Below are 15,910 nucleotides of genomic sequence, written 5' to 3' on the forward strand. Positions count from 1 at the left end.
ACCTTAGGATTAAATGTAAGACAAAGAAATGTCACTACACAGAATATCCCTTTCGGTTATACATTTAAATTAAGCTTCAGTACTTTCTGTTCAATGGAGCTATGAAACACTCGGTGTTCAACAATAAAAATATCCAACACCACATACAAATCTCTGACAACAATCTTAAAAAATGAATGACTTGTAATTATGAAGTAAACTACATATATAGTAAAATAAAACTGATTTATTGATTTGGTCTTAGGTAGTAAAAACTTATTTATCCCATGCAAAACATCTAGAAAGGGTAAAACATCCTTAATCACTTGAAAAAGAAAATGAAATTATACATTTTCAAAGACTTGAAAATGAAGTAGCAAATTTCCTTCATGCCCATTTCAGAAACCTTGTACAATTTGAAAAAGTACTTGTACTCATTAGCATAAGTCAGTTCTACGGACATACAAAAAGGATACAAAATCTAAATGTCTGCATGATTGTACGCCCACTAGTGTACTGCCTGCTGCCATTTACTTTGAGAATTTTAAAGATTTAAGGGTATGGCTACACTGCTCAATTTCAGAAGTAAACTACAGTACTGTATAGAATACCAACTGACAACTGTCTAACCCTTCATTCATCATCTTTCTTTGTTCACATTACAAAAACTTTTATTGTATTTGCCAATTAATTACTGTACTATTCTTCATATATGTTTTTATATGCACAACAGCAAATATCGTAACAACAGATAACTACAGTAATCTATCGTGTATCCACACGTTTTACCCATATCCACCCGTAGCTTCAAACTCGTCTGTGATCGAGTACTTGTCTTTACCCGCTTGAGTAGGAAAAGTGCCTATAGCAGACCTAGTGTGAATCACACAGAAAATGGGAATGAAAAAATGGTAACTTTGAAATCTAAACAGAGGGCATAAAGTATGTAAGATAACATTTACAATATACAATAGACAACACGATTTACCAGCGCATACCTTGCATACAGCGTTCCTTATTCAGGCACATGATATATACAGTACATTCATTCCCTAACGCTGCCTATTAATTGCTTCAATGATAGTACCCCACTGTATAATTACAGTATTGTAATGGAGTTTGGATTCTAGTATCCTATCAAGACAGTTCTTAGGTAAAGTATTCTGCTAGATAAATCTCTTAGCTTTTTCCATTTCAAAAGATTTTATTGATATGTAATTCATATTCCCTTAGATTCTAAATATCAGTATCAACTTTGTGTACATTTACAAAAGCTAGACAATCATTAGACCACTATTTTGGAGGAAACCTTATCCTGGGCTAGCCAAGGTTATTTTCTCGTAACACCGTTAATCTGCATGGCCCTTAGATTTAATCATGCAGACATGAGAGAGGTTAATGTACTGTATAACTATGTACATTTTTCTTATATGAATGAATTTTGTTCCTGATATTAATGTAAATAAAAAACCCATACAGTAGATTACAAATTGCCATGATGTAGCCAAACCCTCTCTAAACTTCTTGGTTCTCCAGTCCTTTATTGTGGCAGGAATACATTTCCAACTGAAGCATCATATCCAAAGTGAAAAATAATGAAATAGTTCTTAGTCCCTTGGTGGGCTTCAAACCAACACACACTAGGTACAGTGATGTTATTAGCAATCTACTGTGCATTGGTTTTTTTTTTTCAACAAAGTAACAAAGCATTTCTTCATTGATTAAACCTGTTAGATAGGAGGCTTCCAGTGGAAAGTGTATCCACAAAAAGAAAAGTGAGGAAAAATGACAAATTCGGAGATAATTTGTATTTTTCCTAACAATACAAACCTTTAGCTATTTATTAGGGGTATTACTTTTGGCAAAGCTGAAAGGACGAGCCATTAAAATTTAGCGAGGGTTAACTACCTATCCCAATTGTTAGTGGGGGTAGGAGGGTAGCTTGCTACCCCTCCCACTAACACACCTGTGATTGAGCTAACTTTGCTTGGAGGTAAGACTTCAAGAGGGATAGGGTTGGTGAGAAAGTTTGTATAAATAGCTAAAAGTTTGTATCGTTAGGAAAAATACAAATTATCTCCAAATGTGTCATTAGTTCTGTAACTGGAATACAAACTTACACTATTTATTAGGGGTGACTCACCCATTAAAGGGTAGACAGGCCTGCCAAACTGACTTTTGGCTTTACCAGGGGGTTCCTTGATTTGAATAGGTTGGTACCAAAAACAAGGAGTCCCTACACCTCGCTAAAACCTTGCTATGCAAGGTTAGCGGCCTGTGTCGAGATAAGCAGTGTAACTGTCAAGGTAAAAGTTATTCTGAGTCTTTGTAGGATAAACTGCTGAAACAGCGACTTTCCCAATACCACCTCGCCAGGGTATGGGGACCCAACAATATTGATACAATACTGTACTAGGTACACAAGGTAGCATGGTTTACCTGCAGTGGTTTGAGGTCAGTTTGTGCAGAGAACCCAGGATGCTGCTTTCCCCAAGTGAGGGCGGAATGAGGAAAAGAATAAGAGCCAGTCATACCTTTTCATTCATGCAGACTAAAACTGGGTAATAATACCCTCAAGCTATTGCTACTTGTCCAATGAGGAGCTTAAGGTATTATACCAGCTGTTGTGCAGCCACCAGACGGCCAATAGAAAACTTATTGAGCCTCCTATGGATCACGTCTTGCCGGTAGTGGGCTGTGAAAGTTGTCTGACGTTTCCACACCCCAGCCTGTAGAACCTGCGTTACAAATTTCTTTCTAAGGCCAGGGACGTAGCTACGCTCCTGACATTGTGGGCTCTGGGGTGACGTGAAGGACGAGGATTTGGATTTAGGGCATGGTCTATGACCCTGCGAATCCAAGTAGAGATAGTATTCTTGGTGATCCTTCTCTTGTTCCTCACTGTGCTGACAAATAGTGAAGGCACACAGGGATGGGCTGCTGCTGTTCTTTTGAGGTAGAGCCTCACTGAGCAGAGTAAGAGAGATCTGGGTCATCTCTTATGGAGCGGAGACCCTAAATCCTGAAAAAGTCAAATCCAGGATCCATCACCCCTAGATTCTGAGTTTAGGCTACAAACTCAGGGACAAAGCTGAACGTTACCTCTCCCCATCTCCTTGAATGGGTGATGTCGTATGAGAGACCATGAAGTTTCCCGACTCGTTTGGCCGAGGCCAAAGCGAGCAGAAACACCGTCAGACCGGAGAACTCAAGCCACATTCCAACGTTTTCCACGAGGGAGGTCTCACTTCCGAATGAGGACAGGTAAGTTTGTAACTAGATGTGAGTAAGGAATGTTCTACCGAAGAGGAAATATCCATTCCATTCAGTCTGAGGGCAAGGTTTAAAGCTGAGCGATAGCCTTTTATCGCCAAAACATCGATGTTGTCCCACTGTTGTTGGAATGCATCTTGCCAAAGAGCCTTTGGGGTCTGGGACAGGGGAGCAGTACAACGGAAGCCTGAAGTTCTGGGACATTGCGAAGAGATCCACAGTCAGACAACCACACAAAGTCAGGACTTTGTTGGCTACTAGATGATCTAAAGACCGTTCGGTACTCACTATCTGAGATTCTCTGCGAGCACATTCCTCTTGCCTGGAATGAAGCGTGCCGATAGTGGTATCGAATGAATCTCAGCCCATCTCAGTATCTCTACTGATAGATGGGATAGGGATTGTGGAAAAGTACCTCCTTGCTTGTTGATGTAAGCCACTACAGAGGTGTTGTCGCTAATCACCACCAGTGAGTGGCCTGCCAGGAACTGATGGAACTGTTGAAGGGACTGAAAGACGGCCTTCATCTCTTAAGAGATTTATGTGGAGGTATTTTTCTGACTGACCAAAGGCTTGAGGTTATGTAGTGCAGCACGGGCCCCCCAAACCTTCTTTTGAATTGTCTGAGAACAGCTTCTAATCTGAGAGGGAGGACGAGATCATGCCCCTCTGCAGGTTCTCATCTTCAACCCACCACTCGAGGTCCGTCCTTTCTGCTGATCCCATGGGGATCAGTGTGTCCGAGGAGTCGAAGGCTTTATTCCACCTGGATTTGAGCCGCCATTGGAGGGGTCAAATCCTGAGGCAGTCGTTGAAAACTAGACGGGCCAAGGATAATAGGAGGCCCGAGAAGACATAGCCACTTCTGGGCTGGAAGTTCTTCTCATCTGAAAAAGGGTCTTGTGACCTTTCTCAGCCTCGTTATCCTGTCATCTGAGGGAAAGGCTTTGTGGAGATTGGTTTCTATAATGTTACCTAGGCATACTAGTCTTTGCAAAGGAAGCAGAGAAGGCTTCTAGTGGTTTACCCTGATCACCAGATCTTGGCAAAGCCTCAGAAGTTTGTCTCGGTGTTGAAGAAGGGTCAACACCGAGTCTGCTAGGATTAGCCAGTCGTCCAGGTAACAGAGGAGACGGATGCCAATCCTGTGTGCCCAAAATGACACTAAGGTGGACATTCTGGCGAGGATTTGGGGTGCTGTGGAAAGACCAAAGCACAATACCCTGAACTGACCTTTCCTGTCATTTAGGCTGAATCTTGAGTATTTCCTTGAAGACGGATGGATTGGGATCTGGAAGTACGCGTACTTTAGGTCCAGTGTGTACATGAAGTCCTGTGGTCTTACCGCTTGTCTGACCGTGTCTGCCGTCTCTGTGCTGAATGTAGTTAGTAAGACAAACTCGTTCACACCCGAGAGGTCGATGACTGGTCTCCAACCTCTAGAGGCTTTTTTCACAAGAAAGAGCCAACTGCATAAGAAGCCTGGGGACTCGTCGAGAACCTCTTGGACTTCTGCCCGAAGGGCTAGCCCCTTTGCTGATCCCATCGCAAACGAGTCCATCAACACTGGACTCCTGATCAGGGGAGGGAGAGATGACGTGAACAGACGCGATACCCTGAACGAATCACGGAGACTATCTAGAGATCAGGCCCGAGTTGCTTCCACCTGTTCTAGCAACTTTGAAGGCATCCCTCCACTGGGCTTTTTAGACACCGTCTTCTTCGCTGTCATCTTGATCGTCGAGGTCTTGGCTGAGTTTGGCTGCAGAGGAGTTGGTGGTTTGTAGGGCCTGGATATCAAGGCCCTGTGGAGGAGAGAGTCCTGGTGGGATTGCCTCCATCTCTCTGCAGCCTATTCCACGTCCTTTGGCTCGAACAACGAGGACCCCTCGAGAGGAGTTCCTGAGCCTAGCGATCTTGACATAAGGGACTTGCTGGTGGAACCTGTCAGATACTGCATCTTGACTTTTCAGGATAGTATTTACCCACAATTTTGAGACTTGGTGGGCTAGAAACTCGATGGTGCGACCACCCAAGAGAAGGAAAGTCTCCATAGCTTTCCTGGTACAAGTAGTTTCTTTGGAAAAATCCTTGGTCAGTACCAGGATTCCCAGGGTCCCTAACCAAGCATCAACTCACAAAGTAGCCTGCATGGCATACTTCGTGACCTTCTCCTGATTGAGGATCTCCGTTGCAGAGAAAGCGACATGACAGCTGGAGAGTTTTTTGAGAGAGACTCCCTTGGTCAGCTCTTTTAGAGAATGGTGGAGTGGAAAACCTGGTCGAGACTCATCCAAGACCTCGTAGTACTTCCTCTGCTGGACACGAGGAGGTGGGAGGAGCTTGACAGAAGAGCCCGAACGATGAAAGGAGGAGAGGTCTGAAAGCTGTTGGGTGATCTCAGTCCGAGCACTCTTCAGCCCCTGACACCAGGGCGGGACTGCACTGGCCTCTGAGGGCTTCTGAATACCAAAGAACAGTCCAAAACTGTCTTTTCCCTACTGGGAGGTATCTCTGGGTCAGCTAACCCATTGAGAACCCTTATAAGAGAACAGTCCAAAACTGTCTTTGCCCTACTGGGAGGTATCTCTGGGTCAGCTAACCCATTGAGAACCCTTATAAGAGTCAGAACTTGTCAAAAAGCATGTTCTAATTCTTTCTGCTCCCCCTCTGAAGTGGAACTGGCAGCGAAGTCTCCTTCATCCACCCCTCAGAGCTCATCTCGGGGTGGGTCATGGACATCCCTAGAGTGGCTGACTGATCCTGTGGGTCTGAAAGCCCCCGTGGAGGACTTCAGAAGAGTCTCAGAGTCTTTCGACTCCTTGCAGGGAAGAAGGTATAACTCTAACATAGAAGGCCTTATGGAACTATCTTTCCTGGCTCCTGCCGGTGGTGGAGAGCTCTCTACTCAAGTGAAGTCTTCCTCCAAAGGTGGAAGGGAGGAGACTGGCACCTGATCCGCGAGAAGATACCTCAACAGAGGTGGTGGTGAGCCGGGAGAGTTTCTGTAAGAGGTACCAGGAAGGTTTGACCTTGAAGCAGAAGATCTCACAGGGGTGAGATTCACCCTAAAGGATGGTGAGCGCTGCCATACGGCAAAGTGCTGACACACTGGTGAGCGTTGGAGTGCTGGAGAATGCTGGTGTGCTGGAGAATGCTGGTGCGCTGGAAAGTGCTGTCGCACTGGGGAACGCTGACACGTTGGTGAGCGTTATTGCGTCAGTGAACACTGACATGCTGGGGATCGCTGATGTGTTGGTGAGTGCTGGAGAGCTGGGGAGCGCTGATGAGATGGAGCATGTTGTACAGCTGGTGCATTCTGTTGAGCTGAAGAACGTTGGAGTGAGAGAGCAGGCTGACAAGGTGGAGATTGACGACGCGCAGGCGATGCTGGGCGGCGTGAAATAACGGCCCAACGGTCTGTTGGAGCGTGCGCGTGTTGACAGACGGGAGACTGATGCCCTGGAGAATGAGAGCCTGCATCAGCGCAATGTCTGGGCAAGCAATGGGCAGACGCCTGGCACTCTGGTGAACAACTCATTGGTCGGCGATGATCGGGAGAAGAGCGCGCAGGCGGAGAAAGTGCAAGCAAACGGCGTGATGGAGAATGACGAGTGAGCGAACGAAGTGTCGGTGATGAACGTGCGCAAGGTTGACGCGTGTGTGATTTATGCGTCATAAATTGGCGAGATGGCAAATGGAGAGCTGGAGGAGACAGGAACGGAGACAGATGGTCAGTTGAATGGTGAGTCAAAGGGTAAATAGAAGATCGGCGCGTCAGATGAGCTGGTGAAAGGATGTGTCCTTTGGAAGGACGAGCACCCTCCGTAGGGGATCGTGCGTGAATGAATGAATGAATGAGTTGAAGTTCTCTGGCATCCTGACATCGAAGGTCATTGACGCTTATATAGTTTATTATAAATACAGATTAAAAGCATATTCAATTAAAACCAATAAATTAAATATGTTATAAAACCTGAATAGCATTAAGAAGACCTGCTTCCGATATAAATTTTAAAATGCCACTAGCATTGTACGACACATCATGTCCAAGGATCTTGGTAAGGATGAACCTGCCATCTTCACGCCGAGCCTCAAAGAATTATCTATTTCTTTCTGTGTTATATGTGGGGCATTCAGTCAACAAATGCCTCGCTGTCAAGGGTATCAAACAGTCGTTGCAATATGGTTGGAGTTGGCCATCCAGCAGAAACTCATGTATAACCCGAGTATGACCAATGCGGAGACATCAAAGAGTAGTCTCCCATTTTTGGGGCATCCAATTATATCTCCAAGGGGATATAACAATTGCAAATTCTCTCAGCTTATTTTCTATTAAACTATCCCAATGCTTTTGCCCATTGTTATACATAATTAATTTCTGGTAAAAAAAATCATTACAGAGAATGGGATACCTTCTTGGTAGCAACTCGGTTGCAGCACTCTTTGCCAGTGAATCTACCTCTTCATTTCCAGACACAACTACGTGTGCCGAAACCCATCAAAATGGTATTTTCATTATAAAATAAATTTTTGAACATACTTACCCGGTAGTTATATATATAGCTTTTTTGGGCTCAAGCCATGTCGTCCTGATGGAAGTTCCTTAAAGGCAGCTTCCTAGGGTATATTACAACTACGGCGATATTCCCAGAGAATTTACCTTAAGGTACCCAGAATTCTAACTCCTGGAGCGAGTATCCCTAAAAAGACCTTAGGGATATCGTAAATATCAGCGGACGTATTCTTGACACGCCACATAGCAATCTATACCCCGAATAGAGTTAACACTTCGTAGGGGTCAAATGGCAAGAAAACGAAAACGATAAGAAAGGGGGGAGCCGTTCGTAAGGCATCTCTCCTCCCCGTTTCGTAAGCGTGCCCTGCGCCGCTCGCGGCGCCATCTGTATTCCTTTTTGCGTAGCTATACAACTCGGTGTTTTTCCCTGTGTTTCTACCAAAATCTTGGATTTACTCTCGTATTATGCTTTCTCCAACTTCTTCTGCTTCGGATAAGTTGAGTACTATTTCTTTTATGTATAAATGTAGGCTCTTGTTTAAAATTAAAGTAATTAAAAGAGTTATCTTTGATACAAGAGCTGTTGCCTGCTGGAGGCGTCATGGACGCTGTCGCTCGCTAGAATAGGATTTATTTGTTAGCAAGAGCGACGTTCCCAGCCCCCTGCGCTTTAATAATTAGCTGCTTAGCTTAATTAGGAATTCTGTTATGATGCGATAGTAGTGCGCCTGGCGAAAGATTTGCCTAGGCTGACCAACACTAGTTTTCGTAGCCTAGTTGTTGGCCCTTGTACTTCCTGCATGATAATTAGTCTTCCAAGTGTGATTTTATTTTGCTTAAAGCGTTAGGCAACGTTATACATATAAGCCCTTTTTCGAGTATTTTCCAAGATAGTATTGGAGTGAGTTTCGGTGATTTAGGTAATCGATTCTCTTAGTACCTAGGCTAGGTTGTCTTAGGTCATTATAATATTATCTGTTTCCCCGTTTGCTCCCTTCTCTTCGGGGAAGGGGCAAACCCTTTCCCTCTGTTTAAGCCTTAGGCTTAACTCTAGTGGTTTGTTTGAATTAATTTTCAAATATAACTATGCTGGAGTAGTACTGTACCTTCCTGCTCCAACTGAATTGGTTCAGAGGGGGACAGTACAGCAGTGTATTAGTCTGAGTCCGTGTTGGTCTAGCGTGGGGCAGAGTCTCCCTTGCTGCCTGACACGGGCATAGGAGGTTTATCCTCCTTGGATCACCTTGGTGGGTTCCTGTAGTTGATCCCTTCGCTCGGTGACCCCTCAGACTTGTCCTCTCTGCTGTTCCGGGTTCGGGATATGTTCCCTTTCCAGAATAGCAATTCCTTCCTTGCCTTGGTTTTAGGGAGGCAGCCAGTAGTGCCGGCCTCCCTCCCTGGATTTCTCTGGCTGAGATGAGCTTTCTTAGTTGGGAATGATCCTTAACCAAGGCAAGGTTGGACAGGACCCTCTGTCCTTCCCTTCTATTTTTCCGTTTCCTTTGTGTCAGTCGTCTCACATCCGTACCTAGCCTAGGTTAGGATGGGGAACTGACGTGGTCCCCTGTCGGCCGGCAGAGTGTGCCGACCGGCAGAGACCCTATCTTTTGAGTGCTGCCCGGTCCTTTCTTGGTCCCTCAACCGCTGCCGTCTGTAGATTCAGTAAGCAGTGGTTAGGAAGCCTGACTTAGTGTCTCCCCTTCCTCTCGGCACTCTTTCGGGTGCCGGGCGCAGAGGTTCATAGCCTCTTAGCCCGGCACTCATTCTGTTGTCTTCTTATGTGTTGTCCTTGCCGTCTGCCGGCCTAGGGGCCGGCCGTCGGTAGGGGGTGTTCTCTAGTTCTCTTGCTGTCGGTCGGCGGTGGTTATATGCCTTTGCCGGTCGGTCTCTTTGCTCGTCTGCCGGCCGCTATGAGTGGCGGCCGGCAGCCGAGCGCTACCTGGTGTGGATGCCAGCCGGCAGGGTTTGCTTACCGCTGCCGGCCGGCCTGCTACATTGCTCGGTTAGCCGGCCACTAAGAGTGATGGCCGGCAACACAGTGCTACCCGGGTGGCTACGGACCGGCAACCACTGCCGGCCGGTTCAGGCATGGGAACTGGAGTTCTCCCCAATAGGGGTGATCTGAAGTTGTATACTTGAGACCTACCTTTGGAAAAAAAAGGGGGGGGGTACTGACCGGCAAGAGCCGGCCGGCACACCACCCTCATGTACTGTATCAGTTCTTTCTTGGGTAGTGTATTCTACCAAGGGAGACCATGATATAGTAGGTTACAACACTGTTTTTTCTAACTTACTTGTGTTGCCTTGTGCAATCACTTGGTGTCGCCTTACAAGGATAAAAAGAGAATTCTTTTCATCTCTAGCCAGAATGGTAAAATCTTACCTTAGGTGTGAGCTACACCTAATTTCCCTCGGGAAATATGATCTCTGGTTATTCTAGTAAAGACTAACTACGTGATTTTATGGCTGGTGGGCTTCTACAGGTGATTGTGTGGGTTTCACAAGTAGATGTCTTTCCCTTATTCTTTATGAATGCTCATATATACATGTGAATTGAAATTCACTTGATATTCATGGAAATTTTCTTCTTTTACAGGAGGAGCATCCGAAATGTGATAGTGTTTTCTGCAATGTCCGCAGCAAGAACTTTTGCGGACATGTCTCGTGTAGGAGGCACGCGGCTTGCGCAGCCTCCAATGATGATCATCGCTACTGGGATCCGCAGGTATGTGCAGTGTGTACTAACCTGCTATCAGAGGCTTTTGAATCCCCTAGGTCGGCGGAGTCAAGGGATGCAGCGAGGGAGAAGCTCCGTTTATGGGTAAGGGGTTTCCAGAAGAACACCACTGGACCTTATCTTCCTAATGAGAAGATGAGGGCATACCTTTTTCCCAAGGCTTCTACTGACGCTGTTGTTCCCCAGCCTCGGCCGGAGATCCCTCTCGTCCAGATCCCAGTGGAGGAGGATGTTGCGGATGCCATGCAGGACATCCAGCTGGATGACAAGATGTCTGACTTGTCCGACCGTGCGGAACAGGACCTCCTCGCAGAGGGTGAGGAGGAGGATCAAGATCCTATTGCCGTGGAGGAAGAGGTTCCCGTACCTTCAGACGTTCCGGTTCAGGCCCCTGAACCTATCCCCTCTACTTCGTCCGCTCTTCCAGCAGAGCTGGGACAGGCTCTATCTTCCATCGTTGGTATGATACAACAGATGCAGAGGGAGAATAATCAGAAGGCCGCTGCAATGGAGCTCCAGATGCAGAAGATCACAGCATCACGTGGACCTCCAAAGAAGCTCAACGTGAAGGACCTTCCTCTGTGCTCGGATGCCAACCCGTGGAGATATGCCGAGCACATGCCGATGACGGTCGGGAAGATCGTCATGTCGGAGAAACTGGGCTCAGTTCCCCTTGAGGAGGTGGAATTCTGGCCCAGCAGAGGGGCCTACCCGGACTGTTATGTCCGTCTGAAGAAGGAGCCGGCCTCGAAGGAGGAGACGGAACCGAAGGAGGTGATCATCCTGGATCACTCCAAGGCTCAAGCTGCCTTAACATCTGCGTTGAAGGAGAGGGGGTTCTCAAACTCTAAAGTTGCTGCTTTGAGTAAGAAGCACCCCTCCTTCGTATCCTCCCCGGCTAGGGCCTTCCCCTTTATGCAGAAAGGGTTCGCGGCCGTTTTGAAGGCGGTTGAAGCTGGCAAACCATGTCCATCTTTGGAGGAATGCAAGCCACTGTCGTTGGCCTTGCCGTTGGATAACAAGGACTGGAAGGAGGTACACCTCACCTTCTCGGTTGGGAAGTTGGACGCCGATATCGCAGGTCAACAGTTCGGCGAAAACCTTCCCAAGATGCCTGAGATGCCTGAGATGTTCATGGTAATGGCCAAGATCCATCTGGCCACGGTGACTAAGGACCTCTATTGCTTTGTCAAAGCGAGGAGGGCCTGCAGGGAGTTTGTGTTCGCCTCGGCCACAGTGAGGCATGAACCCAAGAGACTCATCTCATCTAGCATCTGGGGTAAAGATCTCTTTCCCAATGAGGTGGTCAAGGAGGTGGTGGACAAGGCAGCCACTGAGAACCGAAATCTTCTCCTTAAGTGGGGCCTGTCCCTTAAGAGGAAGTCTTCCCCTGATGAGGGCCCTCAGCCGAAAGGAAAGGCGAAGAAATCGAGGTTTTCTTCCCGTCCAGCCAAGCCTTTCAGACCACAACGACAGCAGCAGCAGCAGCCAGCTTTGCCTCCGGTACCACAACTGGTAGCCCAGACCCCGACCACCTTCCAATGGGTACCCCAAGCCGTGTCATCAGCATCCCCGGCATTCAATCCAGTGTTCGAAGGGCAATCAACCACGTTTCGAGCAAAGCCCAGAGGTGCAGCCAGAGGTTCGGCGAGACGCCCCTCTAGGGGAAGAGGATTCAGAGGTGGTCGCGGCCAGGGAGGCAAGACTGCAGGGCAGTCAAAGTGAAGTGTCGCCGGTAGGAGGGAGACTACAGTATTTCCGGGATCGCTGGACCTTCGATCCCTGGGCCCACAGCCTGCTCAAAAATGGACTGGGTTGGAGTTGGCACAGTACTCCGCCCCTGTGCCCTCAATTTTTCCAACACTCCACCCCCGTTTTGGAGGAGTACATTCAAGAACTGTTGGAGAAAAAGGTGATCCGGAGGGTAAAGTCCATCAGGTTCCAAGGGAGGCTGTTTTGTGTTCCCAAGAAAGACTCGGGGAAACTCAGAGTCATTCTGGACTTGTCACCACTCAACAAGTTCATAATGAACCACAAGTTCAAGATGTTAACATTACAACACATAAGGGCCTTACTGCCCAAGAGGGCATATACCGTCTCCATCGATTTGTCAGACGCCTATTGGCACGTTCCAATAAGTCGCCGTCTCTCCCCCTACCTAGGATTCAAGCTACAACAAAAACTTTATGCTTTCAGAGCGATGCCTTTCGGGCTAAACATAGCCCCAAGGATCTTTACGAAGCTTGCGAGCGCAGCGCTCAAACAGTTACGCCTAAAAGGGTTCCAGGTAGTAGCCTACCTGGACGATTGGTTGGTGTGGGCAGCATCCAGAGTGGAATGCTTGCAAGCTTCCCTACAGGTGATTCAGTTCCTGGAATATCTAGGTTTCATGATCAACAGAAAGAAGTCTCGTCTTTCTCCAGCTCAGAGGTCCCAGTGGTTGGGAATTCACTGGGATCTAGTGTCACACCGTTTTTCTATTCCAATGTCGAAAAGGAAGGAAATAGCGGGGTCTGTCAAGAGACTTCTAGGTTCCGAGAGGATATCAAGACGCGAACAAGAGAGGGTTTTGGGCTCTCTTCAGTTCGCATCAGTAACAGACCCAGTGCTAAGAGCACAGCTAAAAGATGCAGCGGGAGTTTGGAGAACCTTTGCATCAAGAGAGCGAAGGGACTTGAAGAGACCGGTCCCACTTCGGCTACGTTCTCTTCTCAGACCGTGATCTCAAGCCAGTCGTCTAAAGAGGTCAGTACCTCTTCAGCCACCCCCCCCCCCCCCCGTCAGTGACAATCCACACAGACGCCTCAAAGGTAGGGTGGGGAGGTCACTCCCATCGGAAAAAAGTGCAAGGGACCTGGTCCAAGCTATTTGGGACTTTTCACATAAACTTTCTAGAAGCTATGGCAGTGCTTCTTACCCTGAAGAAAGTATCCCCACGTCACTCGATCCATGTAAGGTTGGTACTGGACAGCGAGGTGGTAGTGAAATGTCTGAATCGGCGGGGATCGAGATCTCCACATCTCAACCAGGTAATGTTAGCTATATTCCGACTGGCGCAGAAGAAGAAGTGGCACCTGTCAGCAGTTCACCTTCAAGGAGTCTGGAATGTGACCGCGGACGCTCTATCCAGGGTTACACCGATAAGAGTCGGAATGGTCCCTAGACGCAGGATCATTCTCCTTCATCTCGAGTCAAGTCCCAGAACTGCAGATAGACCTCTTCGCGACGAAGGACAACAAGAAGCTGCCGAGATATGTGTCCCCATACGAGGACCCCTTGGCGGAAGCAGTAGATGTGATGTCCCTCGATTGGAACAGATGGTCCAGGATCTACCTGTTTCCCCCTCACAATCTGATGTTGAGGGTCCTCAACAAACTGAGATCCTTCAAGGGAGTAGCAGCGATAGTGGCCCACAAGTGGCCGAACAGTGTATAGTTCCCTCTAGCTCTGGAACTACGACTAGAGTTCCTACCACTCCCGGACCCAGTTCTGTCCCAGCAAGTCCAGAAGTCGACTGTCTACGCTTCATTACAGAAAACCCGGACCCTGCAGCTCATGATTTTCTCTCCCTAGCGGTGAAGAAACGGTTCGGAATCTCGAAAGATAGCATCGACTTCCTGGAAGAATATAAGTGCAAGTGTACTAGAAGGCAGTACGAATCAGCATGGAAGAAATGGGTAGCCTTTGTCAAAGACAAGAATCCGCACGAGATCTCTACGGAGTTCTGCCTATCCTTCTTCATCCACCTCCAAGGACAGGGGCTGGCGGCTAACACGATTTCTACATGTAAGTCAGCTCTGACAAGACCCATTCTATATGCCTTCCAGGTAGACCTCGCTAACGAGATTTTTAACAAGATCCCGAAGGCCTGTGCTAGGCTTAGACCTTCAGCTCCTCCAAAGCCTATTTCATGGTCTTTAGACAAAGTCCTTCATTTTGCCTCATTACTGGATAATGAGGAGTGTGCACTGAAGGACCTGACTCAAAAAGTGATCTTCCTTTTTGCCCTAGCTTCTGGGGCCAGAGTTAGTGAGATTGTAGCCCTCTCGAGAGAGGAGGGCCGGGTTCAGTTCCTGGATGGGGGAGAACTGAACCTGTTTCCGGACCCTACGTTTCTCGCTAAGAACGAGTTGCCCACCAACAGGTGGGGTCCCTGGAGAATCTGCCCTCTGAAAGAAGATGCATCTCTATGTCCCGTAGAATGCCTAAAGGTCTATCTTCGTAGAACTTCAGACTTCCATGGGGGCCAACTATTCAGAGGAGAAACATCGGGCTCGAATTTATCTTTAAATCAACTTAGGGCGAAAATTACATATTTTTTATTCGCAGAGCGGATCCTGACAGTTCACCCGCAGGTCATGATCCGAGGAAAGTTGCTTCATCCTTAAACTTCTTTAACTTTATGGATTTTGAACACCTTCGTTCATACACTGGCTGGAAGTCTTCCAGGGTATTCTTTCGCCACTATGCTAAGCAAGTGGAGCAGCTAAAGAGGTCTGTGGTAGCAGTTGGTTGCGTCGTTAACCCTGCTGTTTAACTCTGCGAGGAACAGTGGAATTATTTGGGACTTTGATTCTTGGGTGAGTGTATAGTTATATGCGTTGGTATAACTAGTAGTGAAGGCTCTGGGAGCCCACAGTGACTGTTCCAGCGTTATGGTGATGGTAGCACAAGTACAGACAGGTGTGCCGAGCGTTGCTGACGCTAATGTCAGTGGATAGTAACATGGACGTTAACTTTGATACCTTGGTATGCGACAAGTGACCTGATTGTTTTCTTTCAGATAACCATACATCCATGCACTACGGTACTTGTGTAAATTGTTGGTCATCCACCTATCATATGTATATATTTGTGGTAACCATGTCTATTTATTGTTACTCAATAAACTTGTTCTCGGGAACCTTGCGTCTCCTTCACCTATATTGATTTCATGTTAATTATTGAGCATTTAGCCTATGTATATTAATCGGGGATATCTATAATAGCCTATTCCTTAATGCAAGCCTTGTTGCACTGGTTTATACTTTCCTTAGCATAAAGGGCTCCACCCCTCTCTGAGGACGGTGGCGGCAGTAAGTTTAATCCTACGCAGATATAACCTTTTTGTCTATTTCTACTTCGACCAGGGTGCTGGTCGGGATTTTTCCCTTGGATGCTGTAGTTCCGTAAGGACTATGCTTTACTTCATATAGAGTGAGACCACTATATTGTACTGGCTGGCGAGTGATTCATACATAGGTATATGTACTCTTCGTTCGTTTCTAGAGTCTAGTAGGACTCCTCCCTGTAGGGGGCAGGAAGCGCTTTCATGGCTTATGATTAGTGAAAAGATGTATAACGGTAACATCTTAGGTCTTTCAGTCGAGTTGACTAAGAAACATTCCTGAGGAGTACGGCAC

At 47.1% G+C, this 15,910-nt stretch overlaps 1 protein-coding gene across 3 annotated transcripts in view; it reads right to left on the bottom strand.

Annotated features, from left to right (window-relative positions):
* Frmd5 (FERM domain containing) overlaps window positions 1-15,910 on the bottom strand; it is a 448,328-nt gene that overhangs the window by 279,623 nt on the left and 152,795 nt on the right. The window lies entirely within an intron of this gene.

This window comes from Palaemon carinicauda, chromosome 17 (genome assembly GCF_036898095.1).
Source record: "Palaemon carinicauda isolate YSFRI2023 chromosome 17, ASM3689809v2, whole genome shotgun sequence".
Classification (NCBI taxonomy): domain Eukaryota; kingdom Metazoa; phylum Arthropoda; class Malacostraca; order Decapoda; family Palaemonidae; genus Palaemon; species Palaemon carinicauda.